At 39.5% G+C, this 26,609-nt stretch overlaps 1 long non-coding RNA gene across 2 annotated transcripts; it reads right to left on the reverse strand.

Annotated features, from left to right (window-relative positions):
- Window positions 1–777: 777 nt before the first annotated feature.
- On the reverse strand, window positions 778–26,573 carry LOC144303858 (uncharacterized). Of its 2 annotated transcripts, none has more exons than XR_013370860.1 (6): window positions 25,761–26,573; window positions 10,826–10,913; window positions 7,255–7,364; window positions 6,515–6,661; window positions 3,623–4,808; window positions 778–1,669 (listed from the first exon to the last, which is right to left on the reverse strand). It is a non-coding gene; the product is annotated as an uncharacterized LOC144303858 (long non-coding RNA). The 2 variants fall into 2 exon arrangements; XR_013370858.1 differs by having other exon boundaries at window positions 778–2,052.
- Between the last annotated feature and the right edge of the window lie 36 nt (window positions 26,574–26,609).

Here is a 26,609-nt window from a genome sequence, read left to right on the forward strand (position 1 = left end):
GGGAAGAGGTAAAAAAATCAACACTTACAGGACTTTGGAAGAAGTTGACAAGCCCTCATGAATGTCTTTGAGGGGTTCAGGACCTCAGTGGAGAAAGTCACTGCAGATGTGGTGGGAACGGCAAGAGAACTAGAATTAGAGGTAGAGCCTGAATTGGGAACTGAATTACTACAAGCCCAGCATGAAACTTGAACAGAATAGGAGCTGCTTCTTATGCATGAACAAAGCAAGTGGTTCCTTGAGATGGAATCTATTCTTGGTAAAGATGCTGTGAAGATTGTTGAAATCACAACAAAGGATTTAGAATATTCTATAAACTTAGTTGATAAAGCAGCAGCAGAATTGAGAAGATTGAGTCCAATTTTGAAAGAAGTTCTACTGTGTGCACAATGCTGTTAAATAGCATTGCATGGACAGAGAAATAATCTGTGAAAGAAGTCCATCAAGGTGGCAAACTTCACCATTGTCTTATAAGAAACTGCCACAGCCACTCCAATCCTTAGCAGCCACCTGCTCAGCCAGCAGCCATCAACATCAAGGCAAGACCCTCCACCAGCAAAAAGATTACAACTTGCTGAAAGCTAAGGTGTTGGTTACCATTTTTTTGGAAGGAAAATATTTTTAAATTAAGGTATGTACATTGGTTTTTTAAACATAAAGTATTGCACACTTAATAGGCTATAGTGTAGTATAAGAATAACTTTTTAATATACCGGGGAAACCAAAAAAGTCATTTGACTTGCTTTATTGAGATATTTGCTTTATTGCAGGGGTCTGGAACTGAGCCCTCCTGGCTAATATTTCATTTGTTTAATGCAGTAGTGTTTATCTTTGTTTATTCATTTGTAAGTTCATGCTACAAAAAAAATTTTTTTTCATCCTACAAAATTTTAAGCACCTATTTATATAGACACTGTTTAAACAAAATACTTCTGGAGGTTCTTAGAGTCCAATGGAAGAGACAGATGTTAAAGAAATAAGAAATTATGTATGATTAAATATAAAATGATATTTTTATAAGACACAACAAGATCCTTGCCTTATGGTCCTTACCATAAGGAAGAATTACAGTACCGATAAGGTCAGCTTCAGTCTTAAAAATACTTCCTGAGTACAACAGTAATTTTTAGTGCATGTTATAAACAAAGACCAGGACAAAAACTAATTTGGTCTTTATGTTTGTTTATTTTTAGTGAAAGCACTAACCACTATTTATCTATTCATGTGAAACTCTGAATTTTTGTTCAAGATTAGTCTAGGCCGACTGGATAGACTTTGAGTTAGTAACATTACAGACCATACTACAGGGAAAACATCAGAACATATAGATTCACTTTCTTTTAAGTCTGAAAAAAGAAGTCATTGACTGAAGTGGAACTTCTGTGTGGTGAATTAATGGGTCACTATAACCAAACGATTATAAGTCACAATTTAACTGAAACCAAGAAGGGTAAAAATAGCAAAGACTAAATATATAATATCCTTCTTTCTTCATCTTTGCTTCTAGAAGGTGTGTCTTTCTTTAACGATGAATCACTGCCACAGACTTTGCAAATTTGTTCCATAAGAGAGGAGTATCAGAGCAGCAGGAATACTCTCTCTGCGGCCTGGCTGCTCAGGAAGGAAGAGGCACACACCCTGCAGGTTGGGTAATTCTCTTTCCTCAGAGCTGGCATAAAATGGAAACTAATGTTAAAAGAGAACTATTCCGGCAGCCCGGGTGGCTCAGCAGTTTAGCGCCACCTTCAGCCCAGGGCGTGATCCCAGAGACCAGGGATCGAGTCCCATGTCAGGCTCCCCGCATGGAGCCTGCTTCTCTCTCTGCCTGTGTCTCTGCCTCTCTCTGTCTCTGTGTCTCTCATGAATAAATAAATAAAATCCTTAAAAAAAAAAAAAAAAAGGGAAATATTCCATGTTGTTTCAACTTTACTTCTCCGAAACAACTGCAGTGATTATAATAGAAGACAAGCTCTGATCGCCTCCTAGCCTTCTTGAACTAGTCTTCAGTCTTCCCATAAACATCATCACCATAGAACTTTTAGCATCTTAATCCTAAAAGGGAAATGAAAGCATGGTTCATAAAATTTACAGCATATGCTTGATATTTTGGCAACTGTCATTTGTCGATAAGCCTGGAAGTAAATGAAAAAGTATTGAATTTGAACCAGAATCAAAGTTAAGATTTTCTCTTTCAAGATTCAGCTTGATTGCTTCAGAATTTTATTAAATTTCTAGATTAATAATTGTTATAGTAACCAAGTGTTTCAATATTATTAAAAGCATAGCACTGTCTAAAGTCTATGTATATACTTTATCTCTGATTTTTGGGTGTTCTTTAAAATTTCTATTTTTATATATTTCTTTTGTTGTTTTACTAAAAAATGAAAATCAGTATTGACTTTTTTTTTTAGCTTTTCTCCTAAGACATTTTTCTTTCCATATATGAAATAACAAGCTGCAAATAACAGTGTCTTCAAAGTTATACTGAAATAAGTTATGCACTACTTATTTTCTTATTTGCGTTTCGTGATTGCATCAACAATTACGGTAAGGATTTCCTGGGTAGAATTATTTGATATTTTGTATTTCTTTAGGCTCTTTTAGCTAATTCAGTGTACAGCAGCAGCCCCTAGTGGACATTTTTGTACTCAGAGAAGAATTATTTCATTACCTTTTATTTTATTTATTTATTTATTTATTTTTAATTTTTTATTTATTTATGATAGTCACACATTGAGAGAGAGAGAGAGGCGGAGACATAGGCAGAGGGAGAAGCAGGCTCCATGCACCAGGAACCCGATGTGGGATTCGATCCCGAGTCTCCAGGATCGCGCCCTGGGCCAAAGGCAGGCGCTAAACCGCTGCGCCACCCAGGGATCCCTATTTCATTACCTTTTAACGTATGAAATTGGTTAAGGAATGCAACCTGTATGGATATTACTGATGGTTATATTTCCTAATATTGCTCTAGTGAGCAAATATGTAAATTTATAGAGTTCACCTAATACAAAGAGTGATAACTAGCCTCACAACTATTGAGTATTTTAAGAGAGAAGTAGTTCAAATGTGTAAAGATACACATACAGTCTGTGCTTCAAATTTAATATTATATTAATTATTTTCTAAAATAGACTTTATAAGGAAAACAGCCAATGCCCAAATTGCCAGTTAATTCTCAGTTAAGCCACTCATTCTCACTTGCATTCCTGGCTATCTATGGAAAGAATGCTGTTGTGATTAAACCAAGGCCCAAGTAAATAATGTATGTTATCCCAGGTATTGACATGTAAATGCAGTTAACAAGGGGGAAAAAAAAAACTATGCTAATACCAACATTCTCATTTTCTTTTGTCACAGTAAGGTTGGTTTTGTCAGACATTCAATTAAAACCAGCATGTGAGAGAGGATTTTACACATTCATGGAGAAACATAAATAGCTGCCATTTAAAAAAATAAAAATAAAATAAAATAGCCGCCATTTAAATGTAATAATACAGTCTTTAACATTGTTCTAATACTCTTACCACTTTTCTCTCCAGAATAATTTAACTTCATGTGTACAGCTCCCCTGCTAGATTGGAGACCCAGAGAGGCACAGAGGTCTAGAAGGACACTCACTCACCCCTGCCTCCACACTTTGGTGGCTTCATCTAACTTGTTCCGAGGATCCAACACATGAAAACAGTCAGGATTTCAAATGGTGCAGAGTAGAAGGAGCAAAATGGAGTCATGTGCAAGAGATAAAAAAGAACAGAGGCACTCCTATGGAGCTCAATCATGTCATTGCTCAGTCAATGAAAACAACATTCTTCAGTTAATTTTTATATGTACAAACCACTGACATGGGTGCTGTGGACTCTTTAGCAGGGCTTAGCAAATTATGTTTTTGTATGGCCTGTGAGCAAGGGATGAATTTTGCATTTTCAAAGGTATTTTTTAAAGATTTATTTATTTATTTTAGTGAGAGAGAAAGAGCTCAAATGGGGGTGGGGGCGGAGCAGAGGGAAAGGGAAAGTGAGAAGCAGATGACCCACAGAGTGTGGAGCCTGAAATGGGTGGGGGGGCTCAATCCCACTGCCCTGAGATCATGACCTAAGCTAAAACCAAGAGAAGGAGGCTTAACTGACTGAGCCACCCAGATGCCCCTCAAAGATTTTTTAAAAAGTAAAAAGAGGAGCGTCTGGATGACTCAGTGGGTTAAGCATGTAACTCCTGTTCTCAGCTCAGGTCTTGATCCTAGGGTTGTGAGTTCAAGCCACATGTTGGCGCCATGCTGGGCGTGTACCCTACTTGGAAAAAAAAATATATGTGTAATGGGAAAAAGTCATTTTCTTCCTCCAGTAAGTCTCCTTTAGTCTTACACCACAACCACATTCACAACAGATACAGAGGTAGGGAGAGTTCCCCACCAATTAAGCCTCTGGCACCAGCTAGGTGTCCTATGATGTCATTCAAGTCTGACACCGTTTACTTGGAGATAGCCTCATATCCCACAGGTTAACAGCCCATGAGACTGCCCACCACTTGAGATGCCAATTGCAAGTAATAGGTCTTCAGGTTACCCACAACCTGTGTCCAACTTGACTACAAATTGGAGCCAAACCACAACCCCCTCCCTGGGTTCAATTATTTTGTTAGAGCAGTTCATAGGACTCAGGGAAATACATTTATCAGATTATTAAAGGATATGACAAAAGGATACAGATGAAAAGCCAGATGAAGAGATACATAGGGCAAGGTCTGGGAGGATCCCCAGCATACGAGTTTCTGTTTCTGTGTGGTTGGGGTATGTGGATATGTTCACCAATCTGAAAGCAATCCAAACCCCATGCTATTAGGATTTTATGGAGGTTTCCTGTCATAGGCACGATCAAGTACTGATTTCATTTTCAGCTCCTCTCCCCTCTCCGGAGAAAAGGGGATTGAGTTGAAAACTCCAAGCTTCTAATCATAGCTTGGTCCTTTTGGTGACCGGTCCGTATCCAGAAGACCACCCTGAGTCACCTCATTAAAACAAAACATACTCAAGTCACACAGAAAATTACAAGAGTTTCAGGAGCCCTGTGTCAGAGACTGATATCAAAGACCAAATATTAGAACAAAAGATGTTCCTAGTGCTCTTATCACTTAGGAAACTACAAGGGTTTCAGTTGTTCTGTGCCAGGAATCAGGAGCAGAGACCAATATATGCTTTTTCTACTATTTCACAAAATGCGATGGGGATATATGTTGCCTGCAAAGTCTAAAATATTGACTGTCTGGCCTTTTACAGGAAAAGTTTGCTGGTCTCTGCTATACAGACAGATTTCACCTTCAATGAACTTAAAGTCTAGAAAAGAAATTAAAACAACAGTAATAAATAAAATAACATAATTTTGACATTTACTATGCATCAAGCACTAAGTGTATTACTACATAGTTGTCATCATTACCTCATTTAATCCTCATCAAAAAACCTATGAAATAATTATGATTATCAATTTCCCAATGAAGAACACAAGACTTAAAAAGGTTAATAACCAAGATCACATAAGTGACCAGACCTGGAATTAAAATCTAGGTTGTCTGACTCAGAGCACTTAACCACCCAGTTCAGGCACACAAATAAGAATGACAAAAGGTAAAACGTGGTAGATATCTCAAGAAACATAAAAATACAATATGCAGTGGAAAAAACAAAGGTGGCAGATACCACTTCTTCAGGGATGTTCATGGAACATTTCATGGACAAGGCAGTTTTTAAACTAGGTCATGAAATATGGGAAAGATCTAGATACAGGTCTTGGCAGTAAAGGATTACCAGCTATGAAACAGTTTAGTGGCAGAAGTCTTGGAGGTGACGGGGAACTATGAGTCTCATTTCATAGAAAGAACATCCAGGAAGAGTCTGGGAGATCAGAAGGACACCTCGGTTAGAGGGGGATTGTGGATGTCATGGAATCGTGAGCCAAGGAGAAAAGGGTAATTGAAATCAATGTGCCTGAACATTTACGACTAAACAAGGCACAATCAGCCCAATGCTCTGGAGACTTTAATCTGATCAGGCTACACTGAATGGATTAGAAGGAGAATTAGAAGCAGAATAATAAATTAGGAGACCATTAACAATAATCCAGATCCAAGATGGTAACAGTATGATCCAGAGGGGAGACAGTGAGAACAGAGTGGTACAGAGAGAGATGTAAAGAGTACTGGTAAGGTCTTTACCTGCATTCCTTCAAAAGTCACAAAGCAAGAGGAAAGGGGTAAGTAGTCTGGCAATGACAACCCCCTCCTGCTCCCACTGACCCTTCAGGCTAAATATTGTCCCTTTCATGACATTGCCACTCCAATTTTTTCCCAGCTTTGTGCCCCTGCCACAAATACACACACACCACCAGTTTTATTGACTAATGGTCCCATTTTTGTTCTCTTGATAAAGTCATTCCTTGATATTTATTTTAATGGAATTTCATCTGAATAAAAATGTCAACATTTGGGGGCTGAGTGGGGAGACAGAAGGAATAATGCTTACATGGTGTGATTTATCAGGTCTATAATCCCCAAGAATTGTCTTCTAAAAGAGTGGTGACATCTGTACACAGATCAACGGCTCATACTTCCTGACATACAGGCCTTGGTTTAATGAATCTGTCAGTTTGTCACTTAAAAAATTGAGTGTCTATTCAGCAAGGGAAATAAGAGAAATGAAAATTCAGTCTCTGCCCTTAAGAAGCTGAGAGTTTAATATACATACCAAATGAATCAAATAAATCAAATATACATCAAATAAATCAAATATACATACCAAATCAAATATACATATCAAATGAATACAGAACAGTTAAATATAACTACATGTTAGTACCACCAAATCATATTCCTTTGGAATACTTGAGGAATGAATTTTTTTAATAGCTAAAAATATGAACAGGTACATTTACTTACCCTCTCATTCTCCTTTTACATATTTTTGGCATGTCTACTTTTTTTAAATTTTTATTTATTTATGATAGTCACAGAGAGAGAGAGAGAGAGGCAGAGACACAGGCAGAGGGAGAAGCAGACTCCATGCACCGGGAGCCCGATGTGGGATTCGATCCCGGGTCTCCGGGATCGCACCCTGGGCCAAAGGCAGGCACCAAACCGCTGTGCCACCCAGGGATCCCGGCATGTCTACTTTTATATATCTCTTTATTTCAACCACCTTGAATAGAAAAGTTCTTTTAAAATATACTATCATTTTAAAAATATACCACCACTTCTTTAACATACCTGGATCTCACTGGAATGAGAATGTCCCAAAGGGCAGGGTATCGTTTGTCAAATCTTGAGAGTGAAGCCAAGCATGGAAGGGCATTGTTACCTGACACTGTCCGTGAATGCTTCAAGACAGAGAAGAGAGATGAAAATGTAGCCGAGGGGAAAAACAAACTCAAAAGCTAAAAGAGGCTATTTAAGCATTGATCTGAAAGAGTAGAGTGAGGACCCAAACCCCAGAGATGCATCAATGTTGAAAGCCAAGAGGGTGAAAGAATGTGGAGGAGCTAGGGCTGGTGGGTCAGGCATTTGGGACAGAATGTCCTTGTACAGAGATGCCAGGTGGCTCAGTGGTTGAGCATCTGCCTTTGGCTCTGGTCGTGATCCCTGAGTCTTGGGATCAAGTCCCACTTCAGGTGCCCCAGAGGGAGCCTGCTTCTCCCTCTGCCTATGTCTCTGCCTCTCTCTTTGTGTCTCTCATGAATAAATAAATAAAATATTTTTTTAAAAAAAGGAAGTCCTTGTACAGTAGTGCAGTGAAGTCCAGCCTCCTGGCGGTGGGAGGATCCCTTTCAGGGAATGCCAGACTGGAAGTCTACTGACTATATATGTGTTCTGGACTGGTCGGAGTCACAAGACAATAGTACTAACAAATCAATACATACATGCTGAAAGAATAACCAATAGTAAAAGCTGACATAATCAGATAAGAGTCATCAGGTATATTCTCACAGGGGTAATGTTTTGTTTTGTTTTGTTTTTCAAATATTATTTATTTGAGAGAGAGAGTGCATGAGCAAGCATGAGTGGGGTGCCAGGCAGGGGCAGAGAGAGAAGGAGAAGCAGATTCCCTGCTGAGCCAGGAGCCCAGCTGGATCCCAGGTTCCCAGGGATCATGACCTGAGCCAAAGACAGACACTTAAGCGACTGAGCCACCCAAATGCCCTTCATAGCGGTAAATTTTGACTCAGATTTTGAGGCTGGTATTGCGGGACTTTTTTGTCCCTGTTGATCCATCTGGTCCAATATCCAATAGCAAGTTATGGCTTCCTTTCTGCCCTGTTGTGCCTTTGAATCAAGTCCCACTGCCCTCCATGCATGAATCATCATTGAGCCTGCAAGGAAGGATTCCAGTTAAGGAAGCAACCAGGATTGTTAGAGGAGCTATTCTGGGAGCCTCATTCTTCACTGGACACTGCTTATTTCACTTTGTGGATTTACAGCACAGCAGCTGCGTTTCAATTTCTCTTGTAAAGCTAGCTGCAGAGAAATATCACGAATTAAAACAGACAAAAAGAGACCAAAAATGACTTTACCAGTTACCCCCAAGTTGACAGTCTATAGATTACAACCAAATCTGAAAGCGGTTTGCTGGTCAATTGTATTATTCTGTAGCTCAAGTGTCTATTTGAAGACCTAAAGCAGGTGATGTTTTCGGCCCAGATCCAGAGTTTAAAACTCATGTAATATAATGTAAGCCTACCTACAGTTTTATGAGAGTTTCTGTTAAGCTTTTGGGGGTTTGGACTGTATGCTGTCATCCTTCATTTTCAACAAATACATTTTTTTTTATTATGGCGTTTCCCATATATACTTCCCATTGTCTGCAACAACTACCCTGAGTTATTTATAAACTGCTGTCAAAGTCTCAAAACTTTCTGCCTCACAGCATACTGAGCTGATTCTTTCCCTCCCTCTCTCACTATGGATGAAGAAACAGATGATCACGAAGCTTTAAGAGGCCCTCAGTGGGTTTGTGTGGTAGGAGAGAGCTTGTAGAGAGAAAGGAGGGGTTGGAGTAGAGGCAAAGAAACAGTTGCACAGGAGTAATTCCACCTGAATGATGCCTCGATGCAGGCCTATAAAAAGACAGCCTCTGTGTGCCAATGCGGAAGAAGGATGGTTCTCATGGACCAACAACAGGAGTTTGTCCTGCCCCTTCAAAAAGCAGTCTGCCAGTGAATGCATCCTTGAGCTGCTGAACAGGGCAAACAAATCCACATGTATATCATGTATCTCATATCCACATGTATCTCACCTCCAGGTGAGAAGCATAAGAAAAAGGTTTCCTCTCCCCTGTATTTAGGAAACCTGGGTTCTAATTCTGATTTTACTACTAGCTGTGTGGCCCAGGCTAAAATCACATAGCATCTATAAGTTCCAGTTACATTTTGTGAATAAAGAGGGGATCTGAATAAATAATCCCCTGGCCCTAAAATCTCCTAGGCCTATAATCTATCAGTGTATCTGGTAGCCTGGACAGAAGGAAAAATCTGGTACAGCAGTTCTTCTAAAGCTTCTATTGTCTGGTCATGCCTATATTCGGGCCAAGTCTTCTAGTTTGTGGGATTAACAGGAGGCACAAAATAGCTGTGTGTCATCAAAAACAAAGAGTTTGGAAAAGACATTTCCCCTAACTAAATTAAATATCACTGCTTGAAAATAATAAAACGCTATAGAAAGAAAATATCAACGCCACCACAAATCAACATCTGAAGAACAGCTCTAGAAAACATCTGGAAAATAGCATTAACAAACCACTAGATAAAATGTTTGATTTCCCAGTCACTGATGTTACTAACTGCAAAAGCAGTTAAAAGGTCTTATGAGGAATCATATCTTGGCGATGGATGAACAGCAAGAAACCCAGCTGTTTGCACTTGCTGTATAACAAGTGCCAATGTACATACTGTAATCCACACAGTTTGCTGAGGATGGAGCTGCTGCAAACTGCATGATGTGATGCAAAATCCTGATCGGGTAGGAGTGATCAGGCTACTGGGACCAAGTAACAGGCAAATGGCTCTTTTTACTCCAGCAGTCCACTTCCAGGGCAACTTCCTTGTGAAATGGTGTTTCTTGCTATATATTCATTCATTTGCTTTTACTAGAAATTTATATCAGGGCCTGGAAAGAACTTCTATTTCCAGGCAAGAGTCCCTCTAAACCATAACAGATGTTGGGAAGCTCTGAGACGGGCCAAAAAAGAAAAAAAGGAGGAGATTTCACTAGGGACCATAACAGCGACAGACACAAAAGGCCCGCAGGTGAGTGGATAAGCAGACAGAGAAGCCAATGAACACAACAAAACAAGATACATTGAATCCTTCAAACTCCTCACCTCAAAGGACAAGAGGATTATACCCATTCTGCAACTGATATTTTGACAGAGACTAAAGTAAAATTTCAAGCAAAGGAAAAAGGCGAGAGTGTTCAGACATTCAGCTGTCAGAACAGTACGATTATTTGCAATCCTATTTAAGCGCTCATTGAAATCTGCAATTCTCTGGAATTTCAAAAGAAAGATCTGCGCTATTCTGCTATTGTTCATTCAATGATTAATTGTTACACCCCTTACTATGTATTAAAAAAAGCTTCCAGGTACAGGTGGAGTGAGCAGAATAATAGTAAACAACCCATAAGATCAGTGTGGAAGACACATTATTCTGGTAATCCTATGAGTAAATAATCACCACCTGCAATCAATATTATGAAAATAAGCCAAAAAAGAGATGCATAAAAGGCGTTGATATTTTTTTCTTTAGCACAACCCTGACCAGCCCAATCATAGACCCAACATGCTTACCTTCTCCTGGCCCTGAGTCTCGATGAAATTCTATCTCCTCCACCATCACCACCAACCCAGTGCAACCTGTGGTCTTCTATCACTTGGACTGAAATAATACATAGACAAATTAGCCACAAAAATAAATATAAAATTAACACTGTAGGAGTGCTGCAAAGGAAAGGCAGGCGGTTCTGAGAAAGAACAATTACAAGATTAGAATTTGTCAGAGGTAAGAGGTGGCTTCCTTGAAGGAGGGACATTTGAACTTTAATTTGAAGGATGAATGGAGTTGAATTAGGTGAAGGAAGGACTGGGATGCAGGTGGGGAAGAGTCCTCTAGGAAAAGATCAAAAGAAATGGTCTGATCAAAGAGCGTTAAGGCCAGTGGTCAGAAATGGAGCATTCATATGGAGCATGCTGCTGATGTAGGAACAAAATTTGCCGTAGTCTACAGGTCATGTTTGTCTTTATTCTCTAGGCATTAAAAGATTCTTTATGGTGGGGACACCTGGGTGGTTCAGCAGTTAAGCGTCTGCCTTTGGCTCAGGGCGTAATCCTGGAGCCTCGGGATTGAGTCCCATGCCGGGCTCCCTGCATGGAGCCTGCTTCTCCCTCTGCCTATGTCTCTGCCTCTGTGTGTGTGTGTGTGTGTGTGTGTGTGTGTGTGTCTCATGAATAAAAAAAGATTCTTTATGGGGTATACATGATCAGATTTGGTATTGAGAAGATCCCTTTGGCTGCAATGTGTTAATGGATTACAGGAGCAGGAATGGAAACAGTCAGTAGATTATTTCAGTCCAAGTGATAGAAGACCATAGTTTGCACTGGGCTGGTGGTGATGGTGGAGGAGATAGAATTTCACCCAGACTAAGGGCCAGAAGACAGTGAGTTATGTTGGGTCTATGATTGGGCTGATAAGGGTGGGTGGGAGGGTGGGTGGCCCTAACTATCCCAAGAAGCCACATTTCTCAAACGAGAACTTGTTTTGAATACAGAATGTAGAAAGAAGGCAATGACATTCTAGGCAACACAACCAACCAAGAAACGCTACCACATCTTTTCTTATTCCCATTACTGCTGATATTAGCCAATAACTTATGCCCAAAAATGATGACACAGAAGGAGAGGGAAATATAGGAGAACTCATAGTTCTGTTTCCCTTTAGCCTTATTCATCAGGAAGCTGGAATGTTCAAGAGAGTTTGGGTAGGCTGTGCACATACAAATAAGTGCAAAAAATAATTGAGTTACCAACACTCAAAAAACAAATAATCCAGTCAAGAAATGGGCAGAAGACATAAACAGACATTTCTCCAAAGAAAACATCCAGATGGCCAACAGACACAAGAAAAAATGCTCAACATCACTCGGCATCAAGGAAATACAAATCAAAACCACAAAGAGATACTACTTCACACCTGTCAGAATGGGTAGAATTAACAAGTCAGGAAAGATACAAAGGTGTGGCAAAGATACAAAGAAAGGGGACCCTCTTAACACTGCTGATGGGAATGCAAGGTGGTATAGCCACTCTGGAAAACAGTATGGAGGTTCCTCAAAAAGCTAAAAATAGAGCTACCCTATGACCCAGCAATTGCACTACTAGGTATTTACCCAAAGGATACAAATATGGTGACTCAAAGGGGCACCTGCACCCCAATGTTTATAGCAACAATGTCCACAATAGCCAAAGTAGGAAAAGAGCCCAAAGTCCATCGACAGATCAGTGAATAAAGAAGATGTAGTATATATATTACTCAGCCATCAATAAATGAAATCTTACCATTAGCAATGACATGCAAGGAGCTAGAAGGTATTATGCTAAGCGAAATAAGTCAAAGAGAAAAAGCCAATTATATGATTTCATTCATATGTGGAATTTAAGAAACAAAACAGAGGATCATAAAGAAAGGAAGGGTAAAATAAAATAAGATGAAAAAATAAAATAAAATAAAATAAAATAAAATAAAATAAAATAAAATAAAATAAGATGAAATCAGTGAGAAAGACAAACCATAAGGGACTCATAACTCTATGAAACAAACTGAGGGTTGCTGGAGGGGAGGTGAGTGAAGGGATGGGGTAATTGGGTGATGGGTATTAAGGTGGGCATTTGATATAATGAGCACTGGAAGTTATATGAGACTGATGAATCACTAAACTCTACCTCTTAAATTAATAAATTAATACACTATATGCTAATTAATTGAATTTAAATTTTAAAAGAGTTAATTTTATGCTACATTTCTACTCTTCCAGTAAGAATAAAATGCATATGCATCTACAAGCTAAGAAGTAAAAACTGTGCAATTTTGATGATTTCAATTTTGAGGATTTCAATTTCAATGCTCCTACATTTGCATTTAAATTAGTGTTGTATAATACAGATGAATGGTAAAGTTCATGCCAATAATTAAAAATATCATTTTTTCTTTACTTAAAATGACATGAAATAATACTCAAAAGACGTAACAAGTTGAGGGAGACTGTTGAAGAAAAGACAAAATATGTAGTAGTTTATTTATTTTTTATAGTAGTCTTTTTATGGCACTTTTCCCCTGCTTGTTTGAATAAGGCACTTCACATATTCATTTGAAGAGAGTCCCAGAAATTATGTAGCAGGCCATGATACTACATTCCTTATTAGCTTGTAATTGACTGTTTATTTGCATAATTCCTACTAAATTACCCCACAGCTGAACACATGGTAGGCAGGAAAGAAATGTCCAATAGAAACCAATATGGACTAAGGTAAAGAGAGACTATATTTTTTTTTATTTTAAAGATTTTATTTATTTATTCATGAGAGACACAGAGAGAGGCAGAGACACAGGCAGAGAGAGAAGCAGACTCCATGTAGGGAGCCCGATGTGGGACTCGATCCCAGGACTCCAGGATCACGCCCTGGGCCGAAGGCAGGCCTAAACCGCTGCGCCACCCAGGGATCCCAAGAGAGACTATATTTAAAATGATTATCGCAATCAGAGGACAGAGAGAAGTGATGGAGGACGCAGACCCCACCTGGTCATCAGGACTTACTGAAACAGTTCAGGGCTCAAGATACGTACGTGTGAGTTATAATACTCCTCACAAGAAAGTCAGGAAAGAGAAGGAGAAGGAACTCAGAACCGAGAAGACTGAGAAGGAGCCAGGCAGGAACCAGGAAGAAAAACAGAACCTCATGCTGCTAAGAGAACCATCTCAGGGCACCCGGGTGGCTCAGTTGGTTGGGCATCTGCCTTCAGCTCAGGTCATGATCTTGGAGTCCTGGGATCAAGACCCACATCGGACTCCCTGCTCAGCTGGGAGCCTGCTCTCTCTCTCTGCCTGTCTCTCCTCCTGCTTTGCTTGCTCTCTCTCTCTCTCTCTGTCAAATTTTTTTAAAAAAGCTTTTTTTAAAAAAAGAACCATCTCGACACCAGGTTTTTGTATTTGCAGTTTCCTCTGGGGGAAATCTTCTTTTCTATCCCATCCCCATTTAATCCTATATGACCTTTATACTTTTCCATATCAGTTCAACACATCTCCTCTTCTGGATGCCTTCTCAAATCCATCATATGGTTAGTTGATAGCTTTGGGTGCAGAACGTGTTTGCATGTGCCCTGTGATAAAAGTTAAGCTCCACAAAGGAAGAGGTTATGTTTATTCTACATTGGATTTCCAGATCATAACACACTTCTCAGTACATTGTTGGTATCTCGGCACTCGATAAAGTTGCTTTGTTTTGTTTTTTTTTAATCTGAATAAATCACTCTTTTCTCTGTCCCAAACCACTTTATTTACACTTTTGTCATGGAATGTATTACCTATGATTAGTTTTCTATGTTGTTTGCTCTCCCAAAAAAAGTATTAGTTCTTAATAATTTTTGTGTTCCTGAGATTGACAAGCACTGTTTTGCACAGAGTAAGCATTTTCTGAATATTTGCCATATTAGCTTCAGCAAACTCATAAAAGGCAATTACAATGTAGTGAAACTGATTTGCAATTGGCTTGTGCAGATATTTCCTTTTGTGACTTTATCAGGACACATGCAAGAATCTTGGAGGTACTGGTTTAACTCATTGGCTGCTAGGTTTTGTTTTGTTGAGAATTTTTCCTTTATTTTCTTGTGCTAGATGTGTGATCTATATTTTTATTTAAATTCAATAAATTAACATATAATATATCATTGGTTTCAGAGGTAGAGGTCAGTGATTCATCAGTCTCATATAACACCCAGTGCTCATGGTTTGTCTCCCTCTCTGATTTCATCTTGCTTTATTTTTTCTTCTCTTCTCCTATGATCCTGTTTTAGTTCTTAAATTCCACATATGGGTGAGATCATATGATAATTGTCTTCCTCTGATTGACTTATTTCACTTAACATAATATCCTCTAGTTCCATCTACATCATTGCAAATGTCAAAATTTCATTTTTTTGTTGGCTGAGTAGTATTCCACTGTGTGTGTGTGTGTGTGTGTGTGTGTGTACCACATCTTCTTTATCAATCTGTCGATGAACGTCTGGTCTCTTTCCTTATTTTGGCTATTGTGGACACTGCTGCTATAAACATTGGGGTACAGGTGTCCCTTTGGATCATCTGTATCTTTGGGGTAAATACTCAACAGTGCAACTGTTGGGTCATAGGGTAGCTCAATTTTCAACTTTTTTGAGCAACCTCATATTGTTTTCCAGAATGGTTGCACCAGCTTGCATTCCTACCAACACTGTAAGAGAGTTCTCTTTTCTGAGGGGAGTTTCTTCTATGAAGAATAGGACAGTGGTGAAAAGTCCTGGAATGCACTGGAATGAAACCCTTCATACTGGCACTGTCTCCTCGGTGTGACTTCTTGGCTTTGTCCTCCACTTAGAGTGAGTATTTCATTCCTTACTGCGTGCTTTTCCTCCTTTCGTTTCTTCCCTATAACAGTAATGATATCAGGGCACCTGGATGATTCAGTGGTTAAGTGTTTGCCTTTGGCTCAGGTTGTGATCCTGGGGTTCTGGGATCCAGTTCCACATTGGGCTCCCTGCATGGAGCCTGCTTCTCCCTCTGCCTATGTCTCTGCCTCTCTCTGTGTGTCTCTCATGAATAAATAAGATCTTTTTTAAAAAACAAAATAAAATCTTTTTTTAAAAAAAGTAATAAAATCACAAGGCACAGGAGGGAAATGCTATTGATAAGCATTCCCTATGGCTGAAAATGGCCTCCTACAGCTCCAGGATCTACAGCTCCTCCATTGAGATGATTCCAAACTGAGATAACTGAGAGTGGATTATTTTTGTCAGTCCTGGGTTGCCAGGGGAGGGACTCTGACTTACCCAGTTTGTGCCCAGTTAAGTCAACTATAGAGTCATGTGGTGAAAGCTTGACTAGGAGTTACCCCTGCAACTATAGGGCAGTTAGAGAGGTTAGGAAGGAAAGGAAACCAAATGGAACCAGACAGAAGGAAACTATTACATTATTCACCACCCCAAGCCACCCAGGTCAGAGTTTAAAAGGGGGAAACCATGTCTGGGTGGGAGGAGCGATTCTACATGACCCACCATACGGCGGGCCCTAAATTGAATAGTCAGCAATATAATGTAGGGAGGGTAGGGTCAGGTTTCATGTGACCTGTGAGACAAGAATGCCCCTAGTCACATGAGACATGAGCACTTATGGGCTGTGGTTTTTTAGAAGTTCCCATCTTGCTCAGTAGCGGCTTGCCAGTGGGTGAAGCCTGGCCAGCAGGTAAAGGCATTGGGCTGGAGACAAATGGAGGTTACAATTTCTACTGTATTTGTGTGCTAGCAGCATATCATCACCTAACTTGACTGTTTTTGAAAGGCAGTATTTATTTATATAGCTAAATGTTTTCGTGAGTATGAAAAAAATAATTCTATTATATTTTATTATATCTCATACCATTTGCCCTATATTTATTATGGGAGAAGATAATATTGAACCAGCTACAGATTTGTCTCATTTATTTATGGAAAAATAAAAAGGAAATTAACTTTAAAAAAAACCTGAGTTTTCTGATCTACTCTGCTATTACCCACTGTTAACTACTTTTCTAGAATCATCGGGACTTATTTCAGAAAGTGTTCCACAGCCAATATAACCAGCAAGACCATTGTGCTGAAAGGCAGGGTTTTGGAACAACTCAGTAACCATTGCGTCACACTGCTTTCACCCTGTCCCCCATATCTCCACCCTAATTTAAGGCTTATCTGTATTTTAACATTAAAGGAAATAGTACAATCTTATCAAAAAAGAGTAGGTCCTTAATGTTGAGATTTTTAGGTGTAAGAGAAGTGGGATTATAGAAATAAAAATGGATGTAGAAACAGAACTTGCTGTCCTCTGTAATGAGACCACTGGATAAACATCTTTAAGTTGGTCCATGGTGCCCTGGTCTTCTCAAGTCAGAGCGCATCTGTACATTGTCCACCAGATGGCGATGGAAGACCGCTGACACGTTATTCCACAAAGCAGAAGAAAAATTAGGTAAGCCCAAAGGAAGAGATAGAACTTTCTACTTTGTTTTCTTTTTTTTTTTTTCTAATTTGTTTTCAAACTTAACTGTTAAATGGAAGAGAGTTATTGCATTTTAGAGCCTCAGATTTGAGGCTTTTAAGAAAGCCCAATTAAAAAAAAAAAAACTTTAGAAAGATATGCTAACAACAGAATTTTTTAGTGAGCTAACTAGACTCCATTTTCTGGGATCTTTAAAGAAACAAAATGGTACCCATTACTTGGGTAAAGTTTGTTAACATATTTTTTTAAGTTCTCAATAGTCTGCTTATTGAAACTTCTTGGCGGGGACGCCTGGGTGGCTCAGCGGTTGAGCATCTGCCTTTGGCCCAGGGTGTGATCCCAGGGTCCGGAACCAAGTCCTGCATCTGGATCCTGGCAAGGAGCCTGCTTCTCCCTCTGCCTATGACTTTGCCTCTCTATGTGTGTCTCTCATGAATGAATAAATAAAATTTTTTTGAAAAGAAACTTCTTGACTGAGGAGGAGTCAAAAGTGGCATTCTTCATACTGTTTCATACTTAATATAGCGTACAGGAGAAAATCTTCATAATGGATGTCATTAGCTACTAGAGACTGGATCAAATACCTTTCTACCTGGATTCTGGAGTCTTTCGGGCAACCCACCTCCCTTCTTTCTCTGTGACTTCCTGCATTTCTTATCCCGCTCTCTGAATTATTAAAATAATTGTGGTCTTGGTCTTAATCTCTTTGATTTTCAGATTTCTTGTTTATAGAATTCTTTTTTAAATGTCTACTATCTTGTGGAGCTAATATTATACTAGCATACCTAAAGCAATGCCCAGCACATAGTAGGTGCCCCAAAATGGCAACAATTATTTTTATCTCCAACTTTTCCCTTATTTTGAAAGTAAACATGTGGCTTACTTACCACAGTGATTTGTGTACAATTCTTTCATTTATGCCTAATGATCATGGGACAGAATTATGACTATGCCTTTTGTTTATATATATGCAGATTAACTATCAAAATGACTAAATTTTGTATCTATGAAGAACTCATGTATTTGCAGCCATTACAATTTTTTGTTACTTTATCCCGGTTGGCTGATTACAATAACAACATAATACAGACACACACATACACAGAGAAGAAATGTTACCTAAGCCCAGTGTGTGTCTCAAAGCACATATTTTTCAAACTTCAGCTAGGGGGAAAACTAATAGATACCAGACCTGCTGACTTTCTCTGCCTTAGCTATAGACAAAGTATATGGATTATATGACTTGGTTTCAGCTCTACTGGAGTTCCATGGAGAACAAAGTAAGAACTCTTTGTCTTAGAAAGTACACAGGAAATCCCCACTTCACTCATATATCAGAAATCTCCTAGATCCAGGAAATAAGAACAGCTAGGCCTAGAGATGCCTTTTGGATGACGTTTGTGCAATCTATAACTGGGCACCATCCATCCAGTTTCTGTGGGGATAATAAGACTAATTTTGATAAATAGTAAAGACCTATAGTAGATTTCCTTAAAGATGTAATACAGAAATCTTTCACAGAAAAAAATAGAAAGTAAAGCTTCCTATAACATCTCTGTGTATGTTTCCTCACTACTCATGATAGTGAAAATTCTCCTCTTTCAATCCCTCAATCCCTCCATGTTGTTGTTTCAGTTTTGCTTCTACTTTGCTCACTACCTTCTTCCCAATGGTATAAAAATGAGAAGGCATCAATTCTTGTGTAGCCACTTACCAACCACACAAAGCACAGTTCGAGGCCTCTCAGTTCTCTTGGTGAGAAGCATGTAGCATCTCTTAGAATGTATATTTCTCTCTTCCTGAATGTTTTTCTCAAAAGAAATGTTCTCAGAGAATTTCTGGGGAATAACATTACCCACTTTGTTATACTTAAAAGGAGAATTTCTCATGGGAGAAATTCCTCTTTAAAATAACCCTCTCCCATACCAACTTTCCTGTAGCTCAACCCTCATACTATCATTTAACTATGTTAGAATGTGATAAGGACTTGTTGTAGTCTATTATTACACAGCAATAGGAATGTGTATAGGAATCTACTTGATCTCTACACTTCATTAGTGAAGAAGAAATTTCTTACAAGAAAAAAACCTTTATGAAAGAAATTATGAGCCAAGTAAATCTACTTTAATCCTTGAACTAAATATAGAGGAAATAAAGACCTCACAAGAAGAACATTATATTAGCTTGCTAGGGACACCATAACAAAATACCGCAGACTGGATGGCTTAAACAATAGATAATTTTGGGGGCACCTGGGTGTCCAGTTCTTGGTTTTGGCTCAGGTCATGATCTCAGGGTGGTGATTTTGGGGTGGTGAGAGCGACCCCTATGTCGGGCTCCACACTCAATGCAGTCTGCTTGAGACCTCCCTCTCTCTCCTTCGGTCCCTCCTATTTGTTCTCTCTCTCTCTCTCTCTCTCTCTCTCTCTCGCGCGCGCGCACACACACTCTCGCTCAAATAAATAAATAGATAAATAAATCCTTTTAAATAGAAATTCTTTTTCTCATACTTCTGAAGTCTTGAAGTCCAAGATCAAGGACTCATCAGGTTTGGTTTCTACTGAGGACTCTCTCTGACTTGCAGATGGTTGCTTTCTCCTTTGTTCTCATGTGGTCTTTCCTCTGAACAAACAAATCTGTGTCCTAATCTCTTCTTATAAAGACACCAGTCAAATTGATTAGGGTCAATCCATATGACTGCATTTTACCTCAATAAAAAGGTTCTATCTTCAAACACAATCACATTCTGAGTTATTAGTGGTTAGGACTTAAAGGGGTTCCAAAGGCCCCTTGAGAATGTGCCTCTTTGGCATGCAGTTTATTTTGAGCTGGAGAGTCTGTGAGCCCAGGAGAAACTTTTGCCCCTCCTTTAACTACGTAGAAGAATCTAAACTGGAGAGTCTTTCTGGAATAAGAGTATTAGCAAAGATAAATTTCATCTGAGTGACCTATCTACGTGGCAGGGCAAACATCTGATTACCAAACATCTGCTCTTCTTATCTTCCTGTGAATTACATTCCTTTCCTCTTAAGTCCCAGACCCCTATCCCCTTAGTTTACAAGGACAAATTGACCTCATTTTGCTGATCTTTGGAATTTCCATGTCTGGGTGGATTCCTTGTAAATACGCTATTAAATTTTATTTTCTCTTGTTAATTTGGTTCATGTCAATCTAATTTTTAGTTCAGCAAGACCCTTGAAGAGGACAGGAATTCTTGTTATCTGACATAAGAATTATGAGGGGACACAATTCAGCCCACAACAGAAATTTAAATTTTGTTGGAATTTTAGTTGGATATGCTTTTAAAGACTTTAGGGATATTAATAAACTTTTTTTTTTAATTATTGAAAACATCTAGCTAAATGAAATCCAAGTGGCAAATAGAATGACGGGTTATGAAAGCCAGCATTGGGAGCAAGTGTGGGGCACATGTAGTTGAACATTGTAGGGATATCTTTTCCAGAATTTCAGAATCCTGACTGAACATAGCTCATGTATCAAAACTCAACTTATTTGTCCCTGTTCTGACATCTGAAGCAAGACTTCCTACTCTTCTGAAGAAAGTTTTCTAATATTTTAGGAAGTTTAGCATTTTCCCATGGACTCACCTCTCTAGTTCACTCCCGCCCACAAATTCTTAGACATTTTTTATGTGTTAAGCTTCTTTTAAAAAAGAGAGATTTATTTATTTGAGAGAGAACGTGTGAGTAGGGGGAGGGCAAAGAGAGAGGGAGAGAGAGAGAACCTCAAGCTGACTTCCCTCCCTCAAGTGTAGAACCCAATGCAGGCCTGATCCCTTGACCCATGAGCTCATGACCTGAGTTAGAAGTAGAACACTTAACTGACTAAGCTACCCAGGCACCCTTATATGTCAAGCTTCTTAGAAACCTTGCCATCATAGTGATTTTTTAAAACTGTCCTAACTGAAGTAGCCTGTTTGATATTTTTAATCTGGCACTTTTTAAGAGAATTGCATTTCATACATTGGCTTTTTTATGTAATTTAAGTTTATCCTTCCAACTAGTAAAAAAAATTAAATCTGTAATATAGAAACAACCCTTCTCATGATGTTTTAGCTTCCTTAACTTCATAAATAAAAATCCACCTTCTGGAGCAACAGTGTGTCAATTGTGCCCACTTCCAGCAGATGGCACTAAAGATCGTGCACAGTAATTTCAGTGTTGGAAGCCCTTCCCAGCTCCCTCCTGGCCTAGCCCAGCTAGAAAATAGAGTATTTCTGTGGGATAAACACAATGGTGTTGCAGCCAAAGGAGACTAGGCTGGGGATTACCCACAGGCCCCCTCAGTTGTCCTACTGTCTGAGGAGGATTGATATTTGCCACATCTTTCAATGCACTGTGGACCACAAAGTACCACCAGTGTCCTGGTCCTTTGGTTGGGAAGCTCTGATCTAGGTCATCTTCTTATCAGTTTGAAACCTATAATGAGTTTACATTTTTAAAGTGTATTTTATAAATATTAATCCCTACATTGATGTCAGTGAGAGAGCAGTGAGCATATTGAAGGTATTTTGAGTAAGGATTTGAAGTTAAAGTGATTTAGGAATGGAAACTCATAATAATTAAATATACAGTGAATTGGGACAAATCAGTTAAAAGTTGGGACAATTCTGAAGGGCAAACAGTGAATCATGCCATTGTGAAAATGCCATTTGTTATGGACTGAATTGTGCCCCCACTCCCAATTTATATGTTGAAGCATTAGCCCCCACGTGACTATACTAGAGACAGATCTTTAAGGAGGTGATTAAGGCTAAATGAGATCATAAGGGGGGTGCCTGGGTGGCTCAGGCAGTTAAGCATCTGCCTTCAGCTCAGGTCATGATCCCAGGGTCCTTTGAGCCCCACATTGGGCTCCCTGCTCTGCAGGGAGCCTGCTTCTCCCTCTCCCCTCTCCCGGTACTTGTTCTCTCTCTCCCTCTCTGTCATATAAAAAAATAAAAATTTTTAAAAAGAATGAGATCGTAAGGATGGAGATCTGACCTGATAGAATTGGTACGCTTACGCAAAAGAGACACCAGAGAGATATCTCTCCCTGTTATGTGAGGACATAATGAGAAGGTGGGGTTCTACAAGCCTGGAAGAGAGCTCTCACCTGAGCCTCCTGGTGCTGGCACCATGAGTTTGGATTTCCAGCCTCCAGAACTGTGAGAAAATAAATTTCTGTTATTTAAGTCACCTAGTCTATGGTATTTTGTCATGGCAGCCAGAGCTAATACACCATTTTTCCTACAACAAACAATAATCAGCAAGAAGAAAGATAACTGCCAAAATGGGAACACTGCTGAATGTGTGGCGAGATGATCAGTGTCAACACTGGGTGCCCACTAAGCCATGAGGAACTGGTTCAGTATCTTAAAGGCCTAAGAAAGTACTGCTGCTGTAGAAGGCCAGGAGCATGCTCGGACTAGCAGCAGCAGCAGCATCACCTAGGAGCTAATTAGAAATGCAGAATGTTGGGACATCCCCAAACCCACCAAATCAGAAACTGCATTTTTTAACAAGACCCTCAAATGATTCGCATACCCATTAAAGTTTGAGAGGCACCATTTTACAATTTGATATCAGCAAAAAAGAGAAGAGTAAGCTTGGTTCTAAAGCTTCAAAGAGCTGGCTCACCTTTCTGTTTGGTGGACATGCATATGTGGCCTAGGAGGGTAAACTCTTCTGCTTACACTGGACTTGTGAATATTGGAACTTAGAGACAATGGGGCTTTAGGAACCTACCCTGATCCTGTGTAAAAGAGTTTCTAAGGTTTAACACAGGTTGTATATCCCTGCTGTCTCCTGAATATGTCTGTGTGTGTCTATCTGTGGAGAGAGAGATGTCCTCCAGAGATTTCGGGTTATATTGTAGGTGGTCAGTGAATGAGAATTCCATTCATTCAATTCCCTTCAGAATACCAGGTTAGGGATTCTCAGATGGCAGGCTTGTGGGCTGTGTTTATTACCTTCCCAGAGGGATATAAAAGATTGTTCAATTTAACTAATTGCTTCAGACTACTGTACATTTTCAGTCCTTCTGTTTTACCCATTTTCTTGTCTTTCCTGTATTTATTCTGCCAATTGTGATTGCTGCTCTCAATGTGCCTATATGAAAAGCACCTCCTCCCCCTGCCTTGTGATTCATTGTTTCTAACTTGCAATGAGCTGGATAAGTACAGAAATTACAGTACTGTATATCTAAAATAAAGCCAAATATTCCAAGTAAGAACTTGAGAGAATTTCCTGCATGCACTTTTGTGCACAGGATGACTATGTGGTAATTATTTGCCTAATGATCCCATTTTTTTTTTCTTTTAGGATCTTAGCTGTGTCTTAGATGTTCAAGAATTAAGTGATAGTTAAATGACATAAACATAAACAATCATATAACATAAACATATAGCAATACTATAACCTTGCTACTCAAAGTGTGCAATAAATGTATATATAATGCAATAAATGTATATATAAAGGAGGAGAAAGAAGGAGAAGGAGAAAGAAGAAAATTGTTTTTCATATTGGGAGAGGGACACCCAATAGGGAATGCTTCTAAAACAGAAAAGGAGTTCCACAAGGGCCAAACATGATTTAAAAACTAGAGATAAAAAAGCTGTCTGAGGAAAATGGGAAGCCAGCCTTTGATACAGAAAGAACTGGACTATCGTTTTCTGAGATACACACAGGTGTTTAGTTCGAAATCTACAACTTCTGTAACAGAGAATATGAGTCTGAAGTTAGAGGTGGCAAAAAAACTGAAAAGATGTCCTGAAGAAAAGGAGCATCACCTCCTAACTTTAAAAAAACAAACTCAGCTTAGCTTTGCTATTCTAAAGCAGTGTTTCTCATATTTTCCCATGTGTCAGAATGACCAGGAGAGAGTGGCTATTGGGTGCAAGGTCCAGAGTTCAGTAGGTCCTGGCTGGAACCTAACAATTTGCATTTCAAACATTTTGAGATCCACCATTCTAAAGAATACTGGAACAAATTTTAAATATGTAAAACTCAAAATCCTTTGACATGCAAAACAGTACATAATAATTAGCATAGCTTTATAAAGAAAAATGTAAAGGAACTCCGCCTAGTTTGTAGTGAATAGAGCAAAGATTTTAGAGCTAAATAGACCTTGGTTTGATCGCTGGTTCTGTTATTTACAGGTTCATTTTTTTTAACTAAGATTATGTAGACTCTGTCTCAGTTTCCTCTGGTAAAATGGGGATAAGAAAACTATCCCATAGGGGCGCCTGGGTGGCTCAGCGGTTGGGCGTCTGCCTTTGACTCAGGGCATGATCCTGGGATCTGTGATCAAGCCCCGCATTAGGCTCCCTGGGGAGGACCTGCTTCTCCCTCTGCCTGTGTGTGTGTGTGTGTGTGTCTCATGAATAGATAGATAAATATTTAAAAAGAAAAGAAAAATAACCCATAGAGTTATTGTGAGGACTAAATGTATCAAGTGACTAGTACAGTGCCTGGTATATGATAAGTATTCATTCAATCCTTCATCCTTTCCCTCTTTTTTTCTTCATTGATAGCAGTCATGGAACTTAAAGTAATGGAGCAGGGACGCCTGGGTGGCTCAGCTATTGAGCACCTGCCTTCAGCTCAGGGCATGATCCTGGAGTCCCGGGATTGAATACCACATGGGGATCCCTGCATGGAGCCTGCTTCTCTGTCTGCCTGTGTCTCTGCCTTTCTCTCTCTCTCTCTCTCTCTCTCTCTCTCTATCTCTCATGAGTAAATAAATAAAATCTTTTTTTAAAAAAGTAATGGAGCAAAATAACATATTTTCATAGAGGTTCTAGGATCTGACATGCAAAAGATTCTCATAACCATGCTAGAAAATACAATGGTCAATTAGTGGACAAGTGTAAGCCGTTTAGGTCATAAAGATTGTAGGGAAGATTTGCTGAAACATATAGTCCCAGCCCACCCCTTTAGGAGTCTCTCCCAAAGAGGTAGGGCTCACCTTCACTCCATATACCTCTGATTAAACACTCAGGAAGATACATTCAGGGACTGAATGCCAATTGCCTAGTTATTCCCTGACCGTCATAATGGTAACCTTAAGCCAGGGCTTTTTCTTACTGAGGCTTTTTTCAAAGAACTCCTGGCAAGTGCTGGAACCTGTAACCATGAAATCTCCTTGATAAAGCAGAGTGTGATCTTTTGCTCATGCATGGCTTAGGTTTCTGTGGAAAAGGTGGAAATGCTGTGGAAAAGAGCTTGCCCCTTTTGTCTATGTGGAGCATGATGTATCCCAGAAAATCCTAAAACTCAAAAAATACAAATCCAACCACTGAAATTCTATATGTAGTCCATTCGGTGCTTTAAAGCACCAAGTATCATTAATTGAGGTGAACAACGAAAGACAAGCTTTGCATTATTATAGAACAGACTACATGATCTCCATAGTTATTCTGTACATTAGACTGATCACTCCAGAAATACCTTGTTGCTAGATCCCATTTCGAATCCAATGATGTTTCTGAGCAATTTCATTCCTAATACAGAATGATGGTGCCGTACTCAGGATTCCAAAATGGCAAAACGACTTCGCTAACTTAGTCTAAGACTTGCTTGTCAATTACCATGCTGGGACAGGTCAGGGCATCAAAGATTTCTATGTAGAAAAAGCAAACAGAGTTTTTGCTTTGGTTGCTCTGGCTTTTTTTTTTTTTTTCAAGATTTTATTTGAGAGAGATAGCAAGAGAGAGCTCGAGTAGAGGGGAGAGGGAGAAGCAAGGAGCGGGGCTCCGTCCCAGGACCTAGGGATCAGGACCCCAGCCACGGGCAGAAGCTTAACTCCCTGGGCCACCCAGACGCCCCTATATAAGCTTCTTTCCTAAACACCAACAGAATGAAGCAACCCTTGGTAAAAATCATAAAGAAGTTAAAGTTTGTTTTCCAGTTTCTTACTCTATTTTTTTTTTCCTTTTTCTTCCCTAGATTGCAGTCAGTGGGAAAAGTTTAGAATGGTGCAACTCCTACTTCGATTCCTGTGTTTATCAACGCGGAATGTTTCCCCTTCTTTTGCAGGGGATTTAGAATCCCATATTTCCTTTAGAATTAACATCAAGGGGGGAAAAATAATTCGACATTAAAACCCAACACGGGGGGATCCCTGGGGGGCGCAGCGGTTTGGCGCCTGCCTTTGGCCCAGGGCGCGATCCTGGAGACCCGGGATCGAATCCCACGTCGGGCTCCCGGTGCATGGAGCCTGCTTCTCCCTCTGCCTGTGTCTCTGCCTCCCTCTCTCTCACTGTGTGCCTATCATAAATAAATAAAAATTAAAAAAAA

The sequence above is a fragment of the Canis aureus genome, chromosome 33, assembly GCF_053574225.1.
Source record: "Canis aureus isolate CA01 chromosome 33, VMU_Caureus_v.1.0, whole genome shotgun sequence".
Classification (NCBI taxonomy): Eukaryota; Metazoa; Chordata; class Mammalia; order Carnivora; family Canidae; genus Canis; species Canis aureus.